This window comes from Falco peregrinus, chromosome 1 (genome assembly GCF_023634155.1).
Source record: "Falco peregrinus isolate bFalPer1 chromosome 1, bFalPer1.pri, whole genome shotgun sequence".
Classification (NCBI taxonomy): domain Eukaryota; kingdom Metazoa; phylum Chordata; class Aves; order Falconiformes; family Falconidae; genus Falco; species Falco peregrinus.
Window position 1 is genome coordinate 98,060,823 of NC_073721.1, and position 19,400 is coordinate 98,080,222.

General features: G+C 46.2%; 1 long non-coding RNA gene across 2 annotated transcripts in view; it reads left to right on the forward strand.

Annotated features, from left to right (window-relative positions):
• Nucleotides 1–737: 737 nt before the first annotated feature.
• LOC114011842 (uncharacterized) overlaps nt 738–19,400 on the forward strand; it is a 50,495-nt gene continuing 31,832 nt past the window's right edge. The window contains exons 1-2 of one of the 2 annotated variants that reach the window (XR_003553949.2): nt 738–961; nt 15,724–15,966. This is a non-coding gene — a long non-coding RNA (uncharacterized LOC114011842). The remainder of the gene's footprint in view (nt 962–15,723; nt 15,967–19,400) is intronic. The other variant, XR_003553959.2, reaches the window with a different exon arrangement.

Below are 19,400 nucleotides of genomic sequence, written 5' to 3' on the forward strand. Positions count from 1 at the left end.
AGCAATTACATTGCTATGTTTGCATCCCATAGGACCTCCATCGATGGAAATCGGTACCATGAGGGCTCTTGGATCCCCTCAGCTTTCCCTGCAGCCAACTTCAGGGCTTGCCTGGCCATGGGGTTGCTCAGTCCAGGAGCTGAGCATCCAGATCATGTGCCAGCACCTCGGTACAAAATACAGCTGAGTGAAGGGATGGGAGAGACACATGTCTGTCAGGTGCCATGCTCAGGAAGTCTTCTCCATTTACCTGTGGGGAGCATACCTTTCTCCTATACATAGGTGAATAAGAAGAAAGAATAAATGGTGGTTTGATGTTTAAAATAAGCCATCTCAGATTAATTAACATTTTAAAGAGCCACAGGGGCTTCTTAGGAGAAGGGTCAATGGAGCTACCAAATGAGGAAATTTAGACAGAAGTGATGATCTACAAGTGTTTTCTCAGTAACTCACTGGAGGGTGAATATGTTGTTAGAGATGTTAGCAATGGGGTGTCTGTTTGTTATCTGGGACTAAATAAATCATCTCTGCAAGCTGATGCTTCTTGTGAAGTGACAAAAGCACCCAGATGTAGCATTTCCTACCAAGCTGCAACATAGGATTTGCTGGAGAGAGGCTGTGCTTGGGTGAGATACAGGCCCCCAGCAAGAAAAGGGTTATCCCTGCAGATTACAAGCAGGTCAATTAACTAAATAGCCCTTCCCTACAAGGGACTAACCCCAATGTAGCAGGACAGCTACTGAGAGAGGTAGGATGCAGGGGATGCTTTTCTTCTGTATTCTGTTTATTGAAGTACGTGTATTGAATACAGGGTTTGTGATCTCAGCATTTGCATGTTGATACAGGGAAATGCTCCCTTAGGAAATGGTAAAGAGTTTCTGCATGGAGAGCTTTCGGTGAAGATGGGAAGTCAAAAAGGATTGCTACAGTCTGTGAAAAGTCATCTCATTCATAAGAAAAGGTAAAACCCAGCCTCTGGGATAGAGAAGGCCATCAGGGAAAAAAATTCTCAATTCTGCTTGCTCAATGTGCATGTTTGTTTAGTTTCTGCCATGGAAAAAGGACTAATGAACGTTACTTTGAATGCAGCTAATTAGGTGTGGTCTTTTGAAAAAAATCATATTGTGCCTTGCTGAAATCTTCGTTCTGCCAACAATAAATCTGGTTGGATTCTATCAGGAATGTGTTGCTAACACATGGTTTAGCAGCAATGTTTTTGTTAGTTGTAGCTATTTGGCTGGAAAGCAGAAGGGCCCTTGTATCCTGAAAACAACCACCTTCCTGTAACCCCAGCTGAACAGATCTGCTACTGACGTGTAACAGCACCACTGAAGCCTTAGGAAATGCAGTATCAGATGATTAAAAGGAGCTGCTGGCCACATTGGATCTTGCCTTCCCCTCTGCTTTGGCAGCTAGAAAGAGGCAGGCATGGGGAATGATGTTTTTGTGCTTGGGTGTGTTTGTGGTGAAAATGGAAACCTGCGAAGTCCAGTTGAGCTGGAGGATGGTCCTGCTAAACGCTTTGATTCAAAATCAGCAGAGCACATAGCAGGCCATATATCACATCTTCTCAGCTGGGCAAAAAAGTCAATTAAAGTGAATGGGAGCAGCAACCATAATGGCGGGGCTGAAAACTAAATAGAAGTGCTTTACCCAATGTACTTCATGACCATGGGAGCAGCCTGCCAGAGGGCAGAGTGGATGATGTTTGTCACTAGGTGCCCTGTGTGTAGTCTCAGTGGGTGAGGAATGAACATTTTGTGCTTCCCAGCTGTTCCAAGGAGACCCTTGGCATGCTGGAGACTGTGTGCAGAAGTTTAGGAACAGCTGTGAAGGTCGCACTACCAGGGGTCCATGGATTCATGGGACCAGGACACCCTTCCCATGTTTCTGCTAATTTCAATAATGTTTGCACTTTGACATTGCTAATGTGGGTCTTTGTATGTTTGTCCTCCTGTAAAACAAAGGGATTCTTCTGGATTTTTAAGGACATTTTGTTTTTCAGCAGATGTGAGTTACCTGAGCCTGGCTTTGGGAATCTGGTTGGGAACTGGGGCTCCAGATAAACAACCAGCAATAACCGCTGCTGCTCTTCTATGAGTTGTCTGGCATCCTTTGTCTTCGGAGGATCTGGTCCTTTCTTCTTGAGGACATTAGGGCTGGGTAGTTACTAGATGTCTGAGCTGCTCTTGATGTCATACCTCCTCCATCCAAGTCCTGCACCTCTTGTATTTGTAATACTGAGCAAGACAGAGGTTGCAGTTTCTCCAAATGCTTGGAAGTTAGGAAATGACAGATGAGGTTGCCATTATAACCTGCCCACTCATCTGTGGAAATGTACAATTTTGCTAATTTCTGTCATGAGCTGAATAAAGTATTTTGGCCCCCAGCTTATTCACAGACTTGACTAAATCAGCTTCATTCAGATTTTCTCCCTAAAAATGCCGTTGCTAAAGCAAATTACCTTCAGTGGGAACTGCAGCTCCAAAAGTTAAAATACAGAAAATCTGCATGTCTGGAAAGACTTATTTATGGGGAACTGCAGCTTGTCTGCCCCAATAAAAGCTTTTCAACTGCCTGCCATAACCGTAATGAGATTAGAGCTCATGAACATGGTGTCGCCTTGCTAACCCTCTTGACATTCCGCCAGCTCTATCAGTGTTTGCAGTGCAGTGCACCTTTTTCAGTGCTCTGGTTGATGGCAGCAGTGGCAGATGGTATTTGTTTAATTCTGCTTGTTACCAGCATGTGTGTGGGTGGCTCTTTCCTGCCCAGGTGGAGTGAGGCACAGCGGGAGCCAGGACACCCTGCAAGGCTTCAACCATCGGGTATGGTGTGGTGGGAGGTCTGCAGACCCCTGTGTTTTAACTTCTCTTCTGCCTAGCCTTCTCCACTTTAAAATTGTAGTTCAAGCTTTGCTCCGATAAAACAATTAGGCTTAGAAATGCAAAGCTTTTTGGAGAGGCTTTTTGGAAGACAAAGGCTGGTCCAAGAGAGGAATGGGGTGAAGGGGGTGCAGCAGGGGCTCATAGAGGGCAGTGGGGAAGCTCAGGGAGGCAGTAGCTTGCAGAAGTAGATGCCAATGTGGAGGACCTGTTCTCACCTAGATTTTAACCTTCAAATCTGTTATAAAATGCTCAGCCCTGGATTATTTTTATAAGCCTTGACAATCTCAGGCCAATTGGACCACTTTGCTTCACTGTTGCCTGTATCTCACCATTGCGTTGCCATTGTTGTGGTGCAGTGGATCACCATTTGGTGAGCACATCGCACCTATAAATACACAGAGGAGCATGCCAGGAGGAGAGAGGTTGAGTGTTTGTGTACATGTGAGTGTGTGTGGCGCATGAGGGTGGGTGTGAGAGAAAGGGACAGTGCCAGAGGGGGAAATGTGATGCCTGTGCTTAGTCCTTCCTGATTGTATCTAAAATTTCCACTAATGGGAATGTAAGACATTGGTTACATAGTTTGTTTAATCTACACTTCACATTTAACCCCCCTGGAGACAGGGTGAGTTAGTGGTTTGTTTTCCTTGTTTCACCCCACCATGACACTGGAGACCCTCTCAGAGATAGCGGAGAGGCTGCTTTCCTGCCGGAGTGGCTTGCTGGCTTTTCCCAGAGGAGCGGGGCAAGATGTGGCTGGAGACAGCAGTCCTCTTCCATCATCTAACATCCTGTAGCACACGCTTCACCTCCTGCATCAGCCTTCATCCACTACCAGTGATGCCACATGTGCCCAGCTTGGCTGTCTCTGCCCTGGATGCAGGAGAAAGCCAGCAGAGCAGGGGGTCACGTTCCTAAATGATAAATAAGGAGGTGAAGGAACGATATGGGAGGGCATAAAATGCAGCCTAAGTGCACTAAAAAGCACCCTATGGGAGCTAAAGCTGAACCGGGACTGGCCCTTCTCTGTGCTGGTAACAGAAAAACTGGTGGGGCTGTGGCTTTCCATGTTGCCCCAAAACTATGCAGAAAGCAATTCTGTCCCAGCAGAAAATCTGCTGGGGCTTGTAAAATGAAGAAAAATCCTTTGGGTAAGCACAGCTCAGTTTAAATCTCTGCTTCAGCCATGCCAGCATCTTTCTAAACATGGAGCCAAATGGCTTTTGTACTTTTAGATTTCTCTTTCCCAGTTTGGATTGAGATCACATGTTGCAGTACCCAAAATTAGAGCTAGAATGGGGATCCTTGCATATTCATTTCTTGCTGAAATCGGGTCCCATTGAGGGTCTTTAGCATTTTACTGATAATGCTTCTGTGCCAGCAGAACTAGGCATGGGGCCTAAACATGCCCTTATTAAACTCAGTGGAAGTTTTGATGTGGATTTCAATGGTATCAGCATTTTCTTCCCGATATTTTTTTTTTTCTCTACAACTCAATCCTACAACTGGTTTCTGCTGGCTTTTGCAGATTTCCTTCACAGGACTGGTAGTCCTAGCAGTGGGCAAATAAACAGAAATGGTCCCCAAACTTTGCTGCCAACAAGAGCAGTTAAAGCATCAGTTTAGTGCCTACATCTGGAATTTCTTTTACAGTAAATTGACTGGGATCAGGAAGCGTTAGATACCAGCAAATTCCAGTTTGATTGCTAGCAGGTGCAAATGCAAATGAGGAAAGCATGATACCTGGACTTCGGCTCTGGATTTTGCCTTCTCAAATCTTCCAACAAAAATTCCTCATTAGAGTTTTTTGTCCCATAGAAGAAAATTAAAAAATTGTTGACTTTCAAATTGATTTCCTTGCTTGCTTTCAAAATGAAAGCATCAGTTGGAAACATGTGTGCATGCGACTCTACTTGGAAGCAGGGCTCTAACCCAGCTCTTTTTTTAATTCCTTGAAGGTGCCGAAAGACCCCCCAAGAGCTTTTGATCTTTGAAGCTGGTTTATTACAACAAAAAAATTATAACAGCAAGGAAAAAAAAAATATTTATTTAAAGAATGGGAAACATTGAACTGAGTGAGATGGATAAATTAAAAGCTGGGAAATTAATCTCCAGCCTAACCTGTGAGTTCTGGCAAGCTGAATGTCCTTGTCCTGCTGGTCACTGTGTGAATCCAAACAAACCCACCCTGGTACAAAGTATCTTTTTTACCCAGCTTTCCCTAGGTTTGGACCTGGGTAAGCAAGGAGGTTCTGAATGCTTTTGATTGATTCAGTCTCACTGATTAAAAGTATAAGATCTGGTACAAACTACCAGACAGTGAAAGCTTGGGAAAGGTATGTGATGGCGATCTGTGAAGTCATGCAGGGTGTGGAGTACAGCTCTCACCTATGCACCATTGCTCCTGAAGGATAGGTCAGCAGGTGTCCAGGAGGACGTCAGGGAGGTGCAAAACCACAAGGAAGTATTTCTTTACAGGATGCATCAGGAGGGGCACTTGCTGCACCCTGAAACTATAGAGGCCAAAGATTGTAAATGGGTTTAAACTGGATAGACACATTTATGGGAGACAGAACCATGTGGCCATCATGGGGTTCAGGTACAAACAGGGGTTTGGGAGATGGCCACCTACTCAGCAGCAGGTAGGTCTATAAGATTCACAGAGACCCTGGGAAAGGACCCTTTGTCCATCCCTCATTTCTTACATGCTTCCCCAACACATCTTCACGTCCCCTGGGATCCCTTATCCTCCCTCCACAGTGACAAACAAGCGTCTCTGTGCATTGGTCCTCCTTCCCTAATCGATATCACCCTTTGAAGTATCGCTGATGACAGAACTGGCTCCTCCTGAACCCTCTCTATGTCAGTGCACAAAAATATCCCTCTTTGGCAAGGGTGGCCCATGGTATTTCATCTTGTTTGGGGAAATAGATGAGAGAGTTTCCTTCTCCTTCATGGGTTGGCTCAGATGCAGAGCCCACAGTATTACCTGGCAGATTATTAAAGCATTAACCATGCTTATTTAATGGTATTAACATGCAGATAAGATGTAATGTATCATGTATTGTATTCCCCTCTCAGTGTGGCTGAGCATGTTTTTTAATGTCAAGGGCAGGTGGTTTTGTGTGATACCTGCTTAGTGGTATTTATTCCAAGGCTGCAGTTAATGTCGTTGTCCTCTGTTTCATCACAATCTGAGATTAAACCGCATGTCTGGTACATCATTTATGCAATTATTAAAACATCTTAATGAAGGTTAACAGCACAGTGCAGCACAGTTGTGCAGAACTGACACACATAAATCTGTCATTGTGTTGGGAAAGGCAACGGAACTGCATCTCCCAAAGTGCAGATGGGACAGATTAAAATTGTATGCAAAATAGTGCCAGAAACACAGCTCTGAACACAATCCTTCTGGGAATCAGAGCTGGAGAAATGGAAAAAGGGCTATAACAGGTCTCCCTGGTTTCAGCTGCCAGGAAGCACTGAGCAGTAACGTGGCATTTTGGGTTTCTCTCTTGCTGATCTTGGGTGAACGCTTCTGTGCTCTCTGAAAGACCAGCTGCAGAGCAGATATTTCTCTGAACACATCTTGTTAGGCTCTCCAGGGCTTTACGGGGACACTGGGGCTCTGCATAGCCACGGCGAACCTTTTGTGGCCAAGCAGACAGTCGTCCTGCCTCTGCAGGGCCTCGGGGTTGGTGAGGATGGCATGGGCTGATCCCAGCATGGCCTTTGTGATGGCCCTGGGGCTATTGCTAACCACCAATAGAGATATCCTGCAGTGCCCCTGGAGGAGCTCAGGGCTGCAGAAATGGTGTCCAAACCTCTTACTCATCTGAAAGAAAGGCTTCCAGCACTGCAGGAAAGACTGGGCAGCAGCCTCGCCCCAGCAGATACTGGCATAGTGTTCAATTTTTTAGCTGTTCTGTTGGCAAGTATGAATTGAAGCCTGGGAAAATGTTAGAGGACTTCATTGTCACTTCACACAGGAATGAGTTACATTTCCAAATGAGTCTGGAGTCAGGGAAATTCTGTAGCTGTCTCTCAGTTATCTACAGCTGACCTGCCACCTAATGCCTTGATCACAGGCTAAAGGGCTTGCTGCTTCAGTTCTGCTTCATCAAAACAAGGCTGATATTTGCATTTTGCAGCAAATATCCATGGCCATCATAAAATGTTTAAATGAAACTTTTTTTCCCCTCAGCCTTGGATGAGAGCCATTGGATTCACATGTCGTGCAGGAAGTAAACAGGAGTGCTTCTTGCTCAGCAGTCTGTTGATGTGCTTGCCAATTGCAGCTACATTTATTGCTCAATGGTACAATACTTAATTGAATTGTTACCTTGTTAATTTTTTAATCAACTCATTATGATCTATTAATGACTTTGGAGCAGTAAAGGTTTTCCAGCCCAGGATATGCCAATATCCTGGGGAATTACGGCTGTATGAGCCAGTCTGGATGATCCTCAGTAAATCAAGTAATGCTACTGTACACTGTGGTTTGCATAGAGATGGTTATTTAAGATTATACAGATGTCTTGGACATGGAAGCCAAAGTCAGCAGCAGAGGTATTTCCTGTCTTTTTCAGAGGTATCCCTGTGCCCTTTGCTCATTATGTTAGATTTAATTATTTCATTCATTTATCTTGAGATGAAATGGTTTGCCCCAAAGCTCAAGTGCTCATAATGTCCACATGCAGTTCAATAGCCATTCATTGATCAGCTTCATAGCCCTGCAAGCATTACCGCTACCTGCTAGTTCAGTGGTAGCCTTGCTGACATCACAGCTCCCCTCCCCAGAGGTAATTAATCACTCACTGGCTCATTCTCTCCAGTTCATTTATACACTGCAGTGGCAGAGCCCAAAAGAGGGTCATGTGAAGGGAAAACACTCCCAAGTATAATGTTGGTATGGTTGTGAGGCCACTGTTGCACTTATTTCTTTGTTGCACCTCTACAGATCACTGGTTTTCCAATGGTGCTGTCCCAGAACAGATTGATGGAGAGGATGACAGAGTCCTCTGCCAGAAATTCACTCATCTTTCACTGTTCAGTGTTCAGTCAGATTTGGAAAATCATAAAATAGACCTTTCAAGCATATAAAGATTACTAGGGTACAGCACTTACCCAGATTTAATGGGGAAGTAACATGAATGTCGAGGCAAAAGAAAGCTCCCCAGTTTAAGTCCCAAAGCCAATGCTCCGTGACACTTCAAAAATATAAACAGAGTAGTGAGAATAAATATAATATATGGGCTTTGCCAATGCAAATGAAAAGCAATTATCCCAAATCACAGTCTTAATTTATAAGCAGTCAGTATAATTTGAGAAACTGAAATCTGATGTTGCTAAATCAAATTCCTGTAATTCCACTGGGCATTAAGCACATAATAAGATTACACTGTGCACTGAGCATGTCCTTGTTAAATCTGCTGGCTACTGCATTTTTATTGCTCTCCTGGGGGTTTATTGAGTTTACATTTCCAGTAAAAGGTAATGTTTTCACAGTGTCTTTGGTACACTGGCCACACAAGTCTGTCTGCAGCAGGCGGAATTGTTAAGCCATATAATTTGCTTACATCCCTTGGTGGCTCAATTGGAAAAAAAAGGCAATTAAAAGACACCATGCAGTTGTATATAACCAAATTAAAAATAATAATAATGAATCTACTGTACTGTAATCAGTAAGGAAAGGAAGCCATGCATAATGCTGAAGTTTAGCCATAAGACAGCTAAATTGATGAGCTCTCCTGTTTAGATTTGCTTTTGAATGCCTGAATAGTGGTGCTAATGTGATGGTATCTGTGATTTATATACAAAAGTGACCTTGAGAGTAGCTGCTCTCCAAACAGTCAGGAAGAATAAGATTTCCTTGCAATAGGCTGTCTGTAGTCTTGGAAAATGGATGAGAAGGCAGGGGATAAAGGAAGAACAACAGGTAACTTGGATATTGGCCAGTGAAAGTCCCTGGGAGCAGTACAGTATTTTCTAGGAAAGACCAGAGATGAAATGTACCATTTTAGGAAGGGGCAGAAAGCCAAGAAGAAACAAACCCTGATTTACACACCTGTGAACACTTAGCATGGGCATCCTTGCAGGACCATTTCAGCATTCATCTACCAATATGCTTTCCTGGTGTTTAATTCCCTCCTGTTCTCTAACCAGGGTTGGTTGAAACTCTTATGTGTAAAATGTCTCCTTGAAAATGCTTATCGCTAATTAGGATAATGCCGGATAAGCTTGATAGACACATTAATTTACATTTTAAATCTTTGCCATTGTGGCTGGGACAATTCCTGTGGCTGTGAACACACAATATAAAACTGTGGGCTTGGATCTGTCCTAAGAAGTAACATGATTTTATTCACTGGAAGCTAATAGCATTGCATAATGATCCTTTAATATTTAAAGCTCAGTGATTTTGTAGGGTCATCCTTTTTTCCTCTGGTAAGTTCACTTTCCAGAACACTTTTACAGCCAAGGTTTCAAGAACATCTCCAAGTCTGCATCTGGACACCTTGCCTTTATAGCTGAATTTTGTACAGAAAAAAATGGTCCAAGTGAGCATCCATCCTGGGAATCAAGATAATCCTGCTAAGCAGGACTCATGACAGCATCATGAGAACAGTGGACCCTGTGGCCACTTAAAGAACCCAAAAGACCGGGTCTGAATTAGGAAAAGAACCATTCTCTGGCACGTTCTTGCAGTTTCCAGCAGCTGACTTTTGGAAGATTTCTTGCCTTGCTTGCAAAAAAGACTCTGTAGATGTGTTTATATATGATTTCTGATGTGTATAGAAAGAATCCTGGATGGACTTTTTCCTGCATCACTTTTTGTTTTCTACACCCACAGATAAACTGTTACAGAGCCAAGTACATGTGAGGTCAGTCTTGCTTGTGGGGTGTCCTGCAGCTCATGCCAGCTTGTGTGGAAATAGTGTTGGGGGGTCACTTACCATGCACCAAATGCTGCAGCTGTCTATGGGGACTCACTTTGCTCTGGTTTGTAACCTGGAGGGGTTTTATGTGTCTAAATCCATGGGTCCCAGCTAGTCCTGATATCTGAGTGTCAAGGCCAAGGTTTGCTACAAACCTGCCTGGGCAATTCTGGAATTTTCTGTTTGGAATGGTTGCAGACAGCCTGGTTTCTCAGGGGTACATGTACCAAGATTTTGACTGAATTCTTCCATTATTTGAGATTTATTATTGGCAATGGAGAAGTTCCTTTGGGAAGGACATAACATGAGCTGACAGTAATTCACCAGAAGCTTGGCATGGTTTTACCTGAGGGAACTCTAAACCAGCAAGCCTTCCTATGATGAAATACCATACAGGTCACGGAGCAAGAAGGATTAGAGTTACAAATGTGTTTATCAGTGTCAGGACAATTATGTCTTCTAACTCTGTTAGATGTGCATTGTAAGACGTCTGCTTTGGAAGACTTACTGGGAGAAGTAAGAGCTTGAACCATAAACCTCGTAAGTGTCGTGTGTGCCATGCAGGCTGCCCCTGGGGGCAGGCCCATCTAGCATGGGTTTATGAAAGGCAGGTCCTGTTTGATGAACCTGATCTCTTTCTGTGACAAGATGACCCACCCAGTGGATGACAGAAAGGCTGTGGTTGTTGTCTACCTGAACATTAGTAAAGCCTTTGACTCTGTCTTCCACAGAACTCTCCTGGAGAAACTGGATGCTCATGGCTTGGATGGGTGTACTCTACACTGGGTAAAATGCTGGCTGGGTGGCTGAGGCCAAAGAGTGGTGATGAATGGACTCACCTCCCGCTGGTGGCCAGCCACAAGCGGTGTTCCCCAGGGCTCAGTCCCGGGGCCAGTTCTGTTTAATCTCTTTCTCGACGATCTGGACGGGGGCCTTGAGTGCTCCCTCAGTAAGTTTGCAGGCGACACCAAGCTGGGCAGGAGCGTTCATCTGCTTGAAGACAGAAAGGCTCTGCAGGGGGTGTGGACAGGCTGGGTTGATGTCCAAAGCCAATTCCATGAGGTTCAACAAGGCTCAGTGCCAGGCCCTGCACTTGGGCCACAGCAACCCCACGCCACCCTACAGGCCTGGGGCAGAGTGGCTGGGAAGCTGCCTGGAGGAAAAGGACCTGGGGGTGTTGGTCAGCGGCCGGCTGCATATGAGCCAGCAGTGTGGCCAGGTGGCCAGGAAGGCCAAGAGCGCCCTGGCCTGTGTCAGAAATAGTGCGGCCAGCAGGGCTAGGGAATGATGGTCCCCCTGTGCTCGGCACTGCTGAGGCCGCACCTCGAGCAGCGCGATCAGTTTTGGGCCCCTCACTACAAGAAAAATACTGAGGTGCTGGAGCGCGTCCAAAGATGAGCAGCGGAGCTGGTGAAGGTTCTGGAGCTCAAGTCTGACGAGGAGCGGCTGAGGGAACTGGGGTGTTGAGCCTGGAGAAAAGGAGGCTGAGGGGAGACCTTATTACTCTCTACAACTACCTGAAGGAGGCCGTAGGCAGGTAGGGGTAGGTCTCTTGTCCCACGTAACAAGCAATAGGTCAAAAGGAAACAGCCTCAAGTTACACCAGGGGAAATTTAAATTGGATATTAGGAAAAAAAAAAATAATTGAAAGGGTGGCCAAGCATTAGAACAGGCTGCCCGGAGAAGTGGTTGAGGCAGCATCCCTGGAGGTATTTAAAAAAAGATGTAGATGCGGTGATTAGTGACATATTTTAGTGATGTATTTGGCAGTGCTGGGTTAACGGATGGACTTGATGATCTCAAAGGTCTTTTGCAACCCAAATTATTCTGTGATTCTATGATTAAGTGTTTATAACATATTGGCATTGCCAGGATGGACTGGAACAGGCTTTTCACTGTCTTTTCCACTACAAAGACTAGGAGGTATCTGAGGAAGCGAGGAAAAACTCAGAGCAAACAAAACGAGGTGCACCTTCCCATGATAGACTGTTGCCTGTGGAACAACCACAGCCCCTTGACAAGCTGTGGATACAGATACTAAAAAATTGCCGTGAGCTCCAAGGAACACTAAACAAGTTCATGCAAGAGAGATCCACACAGGGTTGCTAACTGCGCAGGAACCACATCTGTCTTGGGAAATCCTTGTGCTGAAAACAGCTGGAAGCTGGAGAAATAGCAGTAATCGCTTCCCTGAGCTTAGGCTTTTTGCTAGCTATCCCCTCTTGGGGTAGGCTGATCTGCGTTCTGATGGTTACAGCCACTTTGATGGCTTGTTGTGCTACAACCTTCCTTCCACATTTGGTCTTTGAGGGCAGAAAACAGCCCCTTGTTGTGCCCTCCCTTTTTCCCCCTCCCCCACCCCCCACCCCTGACATGGCACATCTGATGTGTGGGATCAGAAACGTGCAACCCTGTTGCATGACCTTGTGCATGCCACATCTCTCATCAGTAAAGAAGGTAGGAAGTGTGTGCTCAGATAACTGCCAGAAAATTATCCCAGAGGAAAGGTAGTTTTTATTGATGATCCCAGTTTATCACATTACCCATAACTCTTTCTGCTCAGGGGCAGTGTTTTTCCTTTGAAAGAAAGAGCTGTAGCCTTTCATGAGGACAACACTTGTGTCCCTGTTCCATTGAAGAAAGATGAGGATCTTGCATGCCTTTCCATGCTGTAATCAATTTATAGCTTTATGGGATCCAGAGCTCCCTAGGAAAGTGTCATGGATTGTGTCATGGTGCACACTACTTGCATGGAAACCTTTGATTCAGCTGGCAGAGATGAAACCAAGACAAAATGGGTTTAGCCAAAATGCTCTCTAATGAATGCATGTGTGCAGCTGCAAGAAGAGCAATGGTAATTGAGCCAAGAGTGGAAATTATTGGCAGTGGGGTCTGCATTCATGTGTGCTTTGTATTTTACTCCCAATTCATAATGTATTTACCAGCTGTGTGATGTAGCTTGCTATGTCACTGTTACTTCCCACCTAACTGTTGTCCACCCTGCGGCCTTCCCAGGGCTCTCCTGAGACCATGGCTGATGACTTGCTCTTGAAATTGGCCTCCAGCTGCCCCAGAGTCAGGGAGGTGCTCTTGACCATGCTCCAGGCATAAGTATTTGGGGTGATGTAGTAAAGTAAGAACTTCCCCTGCAAACCTTACCCCAGGTCTTGAGAAGCTAGAAACAGACTGGGAGGTCAGGAACAGCAGCTGAAGCCAGAAAACCAAAGCCATCAAGGGAAAGCTGTTTCAAGCTGCAGTCCAACTTGTACAACCCAGCCACTAACCCCCACCTCAAACTTGACAAAATTGTCCTGACTACATAGATGTTCTCCTCAGTCTATGTTTTCCTCCTCCTTTCATCATCGGTGGGACTGAGAGCTTATTGGCAGAGCTAATGTCCATCATATGCTGGTTTCTTACCTTCACCCTCTCCTGCTGAGGACTGGATGTGGAGTGCAGGCTGTGGTTTCCACTCAGGGCAGCTGGCATGGAAGTAGTTAAAGCTGCTGAGGACACAGCCACTTCTTTGCAGTGTAAGTAATGTTTACAGAAACAACAAGAGCTGACTGGCCTGCAGAGGGACAAGGAAACACTCATTTAAATATATCCCTAGATTAAGCGGTGCTGCTGTCTGCTCTCCGCTTGCTGCGAATAGCTTGACATGACTGCAGGAGCAGACTGAGCTGAAGAAGCAGATCCTTGCAGCTTCCTAGTTTTCATGTGGGTTTTTCCGTTTTTCCTGTATTTCTATGAGCAACTTAATGACTGAGCTAATGTTCAGCTCCTGCCAGACCAGACTGACCATGCTTGGTCCAAGATTTTGGGTCTCTGGCAGGTACACTGGTCAGAAATACCGGCACAAGACAGAGACAGACCAAGAGTCCCAGCAGTGCTGGTAGCTGCTGCTGTCAGCTTGCAGAGTCTCAGTTTGTAGGATGAAAGGGAGAAAGAAGGTTGTCTCTTCTGGCTTATGAAATCACTGGGTTTCTGCTGGGCAAAGGAGATGTCAAAACTCATAGCCTTACTAGCAGTGAGGAGGCCAATGGATTGCAGCAAACTGGAAATTTGAGACAAAGTGTAATGAACTGTTTTTCCAGAAATTTGCTTTGCAGATTGGCTGGAGTCTGCACCCAAAACTCTCCCATCCCAGCATGAGCCACAGATCTCTGCCTGGGCTGCTTTAGCTCAGAGTTCAGAAGTTAAACAGAATTATTTCCTCAGGGAGATGAAATCCCTGTCCTACTTGCCCTGAAGTCAAACTCCTTTTACTGTTACCAGCGAGCCTCTGCAGGAGCTCTGCGCATTCATCCCAGCATTTAGCAGCATCCCTCCCATCCCTGGCCAGGCTCTGCCCCAGCCTCCCAGGGATGGGGACAAGAGCTGGTGCCCAGAGCCAGGCTGGTGCAATCTGCCGCTGGGGACTGCTGAGGAGGTGGGACCCCCACTCCAGATGTGTGGTTTGGGGAGCTTGGGAGCACTCTGGCACTAGCCAAGCACTGCTAGTGGAAAGCATGGCTTTTCCCTTACAGGCAGGACCTCAGCCTATATGTAAGTGAGGCCCTGGAGTAATTCATGAGCTTTGTACCCAGAGGAGCAGGCGCTGCTGAGTGCAGCTCCCAGCACAGTCACAGCTGGACATGGGCTGCGCTTTGCTGGGGACTGGCAGAGAGGAAGGCACGCCGGGTTGTCAGTGTTTTCTGCTTATGACTCTGCTCCTGCAGACTGCGGAGCTGCTACACCTCACGCTGAGCTCTAGTGTTTAAGAAGCTGTGATTTCTGTGGAAATTGTGAGGTTTCGTTGTAAGTCTTCCCTCTCTCCCTCCCTTGTGATGGCAAAGGGATTCTTGCAAATATAGCACAGGTTTATTTTGAAGGTTGGAACAGCAAAGTGCGAAAGTACGTTGTACAAAGAATGAGAAACAGATCCCAGCTGTATTATTCATTTGCCTTATAAGACACGAGGCTTTTTACATTATTTTTAAAAATTCTTGAGGGATGTTTATGCCTTACAAGTTATAAAATCCTGAGCCTGTCATTGCTAGATGGGTCCTGAGTTAGAGACAGAGAGGGGATGTTGATTTTGCAGGCATCCCAGGAGACCCACGCACCCACCGTCAGCACCAGCACGTGGGGGTGAAATCCCCTGCCAATGGATGTGTCTCCTAAAAACTTCTACTGCTGTCTCACATTTCACACATGGGTCTTTCTGGAAGCTTCCAGATACTTTCCTTGCCCTTTTCAGGGATGTTGGTTTCTTTTCCTCCCATGCAGAATTTTCCCCCCAGCAGGTATACAGCCTGTCAGGCCTTTAAACTCTTGTGGATGGTTTTCAGGCCAATATATCCTGCTTGAATTTGAGGTTTTGTCCGGGTTTTCTTATGTTTCACTGCGAATGAGTGCGAGGAGGAAAAGGAGGATAACATCTGGTATACCAATTACTAGTGCTCTAAAAACTGCTAGGAGAAGGATGTGCCTTCAGCATCAGCTGTCTGTGGGCTACATCTCTCCTGCTTGAGCCCAGTTGACTGAGGGGAAGTTTTCCCTTTGGCTGCTTGCACAGCTCTTGAATTTGCACATAGAAACCCTCCTGGGTCCAACACTTGCAGCGTAAGTTCCTGCCCTGGGGGTTGGACCTGGCAGAGAGTCCCTGAGCTGCCCCATTTCCTTCCAGCCGTATAACTCGAAGTAAGGTATGTAAAGATTTCCTTATGCAGGGGACGGGATATATCCAGCCTCCTTCAGAGGGAAGGATGCAGTTTAGGAGCCTTGGGCTACCTTGGCTATCAATAATTCTTTCTGTTACAGAGGAGTTATTTGGGTTCAGATAACAATTTAATGCGATTTCAGGTCCTCTGTGTATTACACTCTCTGTTCTCCCCTGCATTTTTCCGTGCTAGGTTTGGGGCAGAGCCTGTACATGGTCCCCGAGGGCTCCCAGTGCCACTGGGCTGGTGTAAAGGCTCCTGCCTGCAGCTGACCATGGAGCACTTCCAGTTGCTGTCACTCTCCGCTCGTTCCAGCTCTACAGCTCTTTCACTGGGGCTTTCCAGGTTTGGTGCCCTTCAAGTCCGTATGCATCACCAAGTATCAACAAACGGCTGAGCTGCCATCTCCTGGGGGCAAGTCCTCAGAAGCTAGAGGTGAGGTGTGAAGATGGGGAAAACCTGACAGCCACCAGAAATCACACTATTTCCACTATGTTTTCAGAGCAACCCGACAGTGCTTAGCAATAAATAGAATTGACACAGGATGTGCCAGATTTCAGCAAGCTGCTCCCTGTCTGAGCTGATCTGTGCTTCTTCCTGCTGAATCCTAAAGCTGGTGCCACAGGGATGGAGGCAAACAGCACACAGGAAGATGAAACTGGTGGAAAAGGGGCAAAGCATAGCTGCAAAGAGGGGTTGGTTGTGGTTTGGGCCTCCTTAATGGTCCCACAGCCACCTCTGTGTTTTGTTGTGATTACTTTATCCTCGTGCTTGGCATTGACTGTGGCTCTTGAGTCATTTGGGGGTCTCTTGAAACTGTTGTGAGTTCCGTGTCCCTTAGGTATACTCAGACTGTGGGTCTGACAGTGTCCTGTGTCCCTGGAAGGAGATGATAAATGAGTGGGTGATGTCCACGTGGCCAAGGTGGTAGAACCCAAAGCACCTGCGTTTGGCTTCTGCTGAGAGCTGTGTTTTCCCCTTCTAGACACCATCACATGGAAAGCATGTGGATGGTAGCAGGGAGATGCATCTTGAAGCCTGTGTAAGTCCCACAGGCCACTTCTGGGCATGCTGCAACTTGCTCAGCCTTTGGGAACAGACCCAAGCACCTCTGCCAGGAGCATGTACACATGCTTTGCTGTGCCCCGGAGAACAGCGTAGACACCTCAAAGCTGCCTCGCAGAGGCGTGCAGGGATGAACACTGCTGCATAACCCCACGCAAATACCTTAGCAGTGCAAATTATCTTAAACACTTTGGGCAGTCAATCTCCATGGACAGTCTGGAAAAACAGATCTCTTCTGGGAAGGGGTGAACCAGACATGCACTGGGATGAAGGGACAGTCAGTACCAGTCAACTATGATGCTCTTCACAGCCTCCCAGGTGTGTGACGAGCTCCCCATGTCCCTAAACATCAGTTGCTCCCCCCTCCCCACACATCCAGCCCCCCAAACCTCCTGGTCTGCAGAAGAGTAAGCTGGAGTTAACCACCAAGCATTCACAAAGTGGTCCTGCTTTCTCAGTGGGATTGTCCACCAGTTCCTGGCTGGGATCTAACACCAGCGCTGATGCCGTGCCGTTCGACTGGCGGGGAAGCTGCTATTGATTTTTATTTCATGTCCATCAATAGAGATGGTGCAGGTGGAAGACTCTGAAAGGGCACATAAATAATAAACTAAGAAAAGCTGTAGCAGAGTGAATGATGAGCAGTTTGGCATTTACTTGAAACCAGAGTTTGGAGGGTAATTTTTTAACACGAAGATGGTTTTGCTACAGAGAATGCTGGGCTTGCTTTTGCTGTTAGTTATGCAACTGGAATCTGGAAGCAGTGCTGGGCCAGTGGAGAAAGTAGAGTCAGAGTCAGCCTTGCTGCTTTTCTCATGCCTTTTCTCATCTCACAGCAACAGTGCATGTCGGGCAGGAGTGGTCTGCTGTCACTGCCAAATACCCAGGTTAATGATGGCTCTGCTGATCAATTAGCAACCCCAAGCAACTATTTAGCAGTGAGGGTTTTTTAAATTAAGATATTTTTTTATTGGAGGGGTGGGTGGGAATGAACTAAATGATCTTTCTTGCTCACTGTTCAGGTAGATTTACTGAATGCAGGATGGTTTGAAGGGGAGGGAAGTGCAAGCAAGGGTTTGTTTAACACAGTATGAGTTCATGTAATGCAAAAGGCTTGCCAGCTGTCCTGGACCAAAATTATATGTTCCTTCTCTCCTATCCAGCACCTTTTACTTGGGACATCCTGCACAATGCTGTGCAAGACCAAGGTCATGTGCCAGGGGATTGGCAGTAAAAAGGGACATGTTCATTTCTGAGACAGGTAAATCCAGCATGTCCCTTTGTTCATCGTCTGGGTTTGTTGCTGGTGCTCAGCAGAATTGCAGGTCCTGTCTTGGGCCCCACCAGAAAAGCCACAACCTGTAGGTGAGACCTTTGGTTTCCTCAAGAACATCCATTTGGGATCAACACAGAGTTCCCCACACGTGCTCACAGCTGCACCATACTGGGAACACCTCACCTGCAGTTCCCACAGTTATCTATTGATAACCTTCGCTTTGGTGATGGACAGAAAAAGAGCTGAGCAGTCTGTGGACAGAGTGAGGAAAAGACCTAAAAACCGCTTAGGGAAGAGCGGTAGAAAACCCAGTGTGAACAGGAGGGAGAACTGGAACCAGGAAACTGGGAGCCTCTCCCAGCTGGTGTGGTGGACTTTGGACCAGGTTGTGTTTCCACATCAGACAGAGTTCAGTTTCACCCAGCACCCTGTGCAGATCCAGTGGCTCTGGGAGACGCTGCACAGATGATGTGGCTCTGGGAGACGCTGCCCAGACCTCCTGCTCTTGAAAAGCCGCCTGCAGCATCAGGGATCTCCTGTCCGTCCTGGTTCACTTTCCCAGCAAGGAGAATTTATCAGTCAATTTGCCCATGGTGCAGATGTCTGTCTGGAACTGTAATGACATTTACCAAAGGGGACTAGAAATTGTCACTGGGGGACTGCAAATAATGAAGCCAATGTCTTCTATTGACACACGTGGAAGCTGTTTAATTTGGGACGTTGGCTGTCAGAAAATAGAGCTCTTTTGTGGCGGTTTTCTCGGTGAAGCAGCATTGTATTTAATTTCAAGGTTCGTGCTCACATTTAAAAGTGAGCTATTTTCAGCTTTTAGGTTTGGAGTTTCTTCATGGCAATAACCTACCAATTTAATGCACATCTAAGGGTCTGATCTGTCTCTGCTTGCTAACTACAATGATTTCTGCCAAGGATTTATTGCTAAGAAAGAATGTTTTATTTTTTTCCCTTTTTAATTGCAGCTATAAGCCAAGCTCTTGAGCCTGGACCCTTGCGTGCCTTTCAGCCCCCATTCTGATCCCATTTAGGATATGGGTCTAGTCTTCCTGGGGAATTCTTGTGTGCTTAAAAGAAGGAATGTTTTTTGCCACCTTGTTGCGCAGTCACCCCAAAGGACCAAGATCCCTCAGCAAGGGTGATGCCTAGAAATGAGCATCATGGGTTTAAAGAACAGGAAAACAGGTTCTGTTAGGAGAGGATGCAGGTGCAGAACTTTTAACACTAAGCAATGCTGGCTGTGTTTAACTCACACAACAGCCTAGGGAGTCCTCAGCACCTCAAAAACAGGGTGATGAAACTAGATGGAGCAGCAGGAGAGGTTTGCACAGGTCAGCTTTCCTCCCAACCCTGGCTCCTACCAGCAGTGAGAGGTGCCACTTTGCATCCACACCTTCCCATTGGGAACTGGACAAAAAAAATCATTGTTTTTGCAAGTGTAATATAGGGGGAGAGAGAGAACAGGGGAATAGTGATTTTTTTGGAAGGGAGATCTTGTCAAAACATGTCTGCTGCC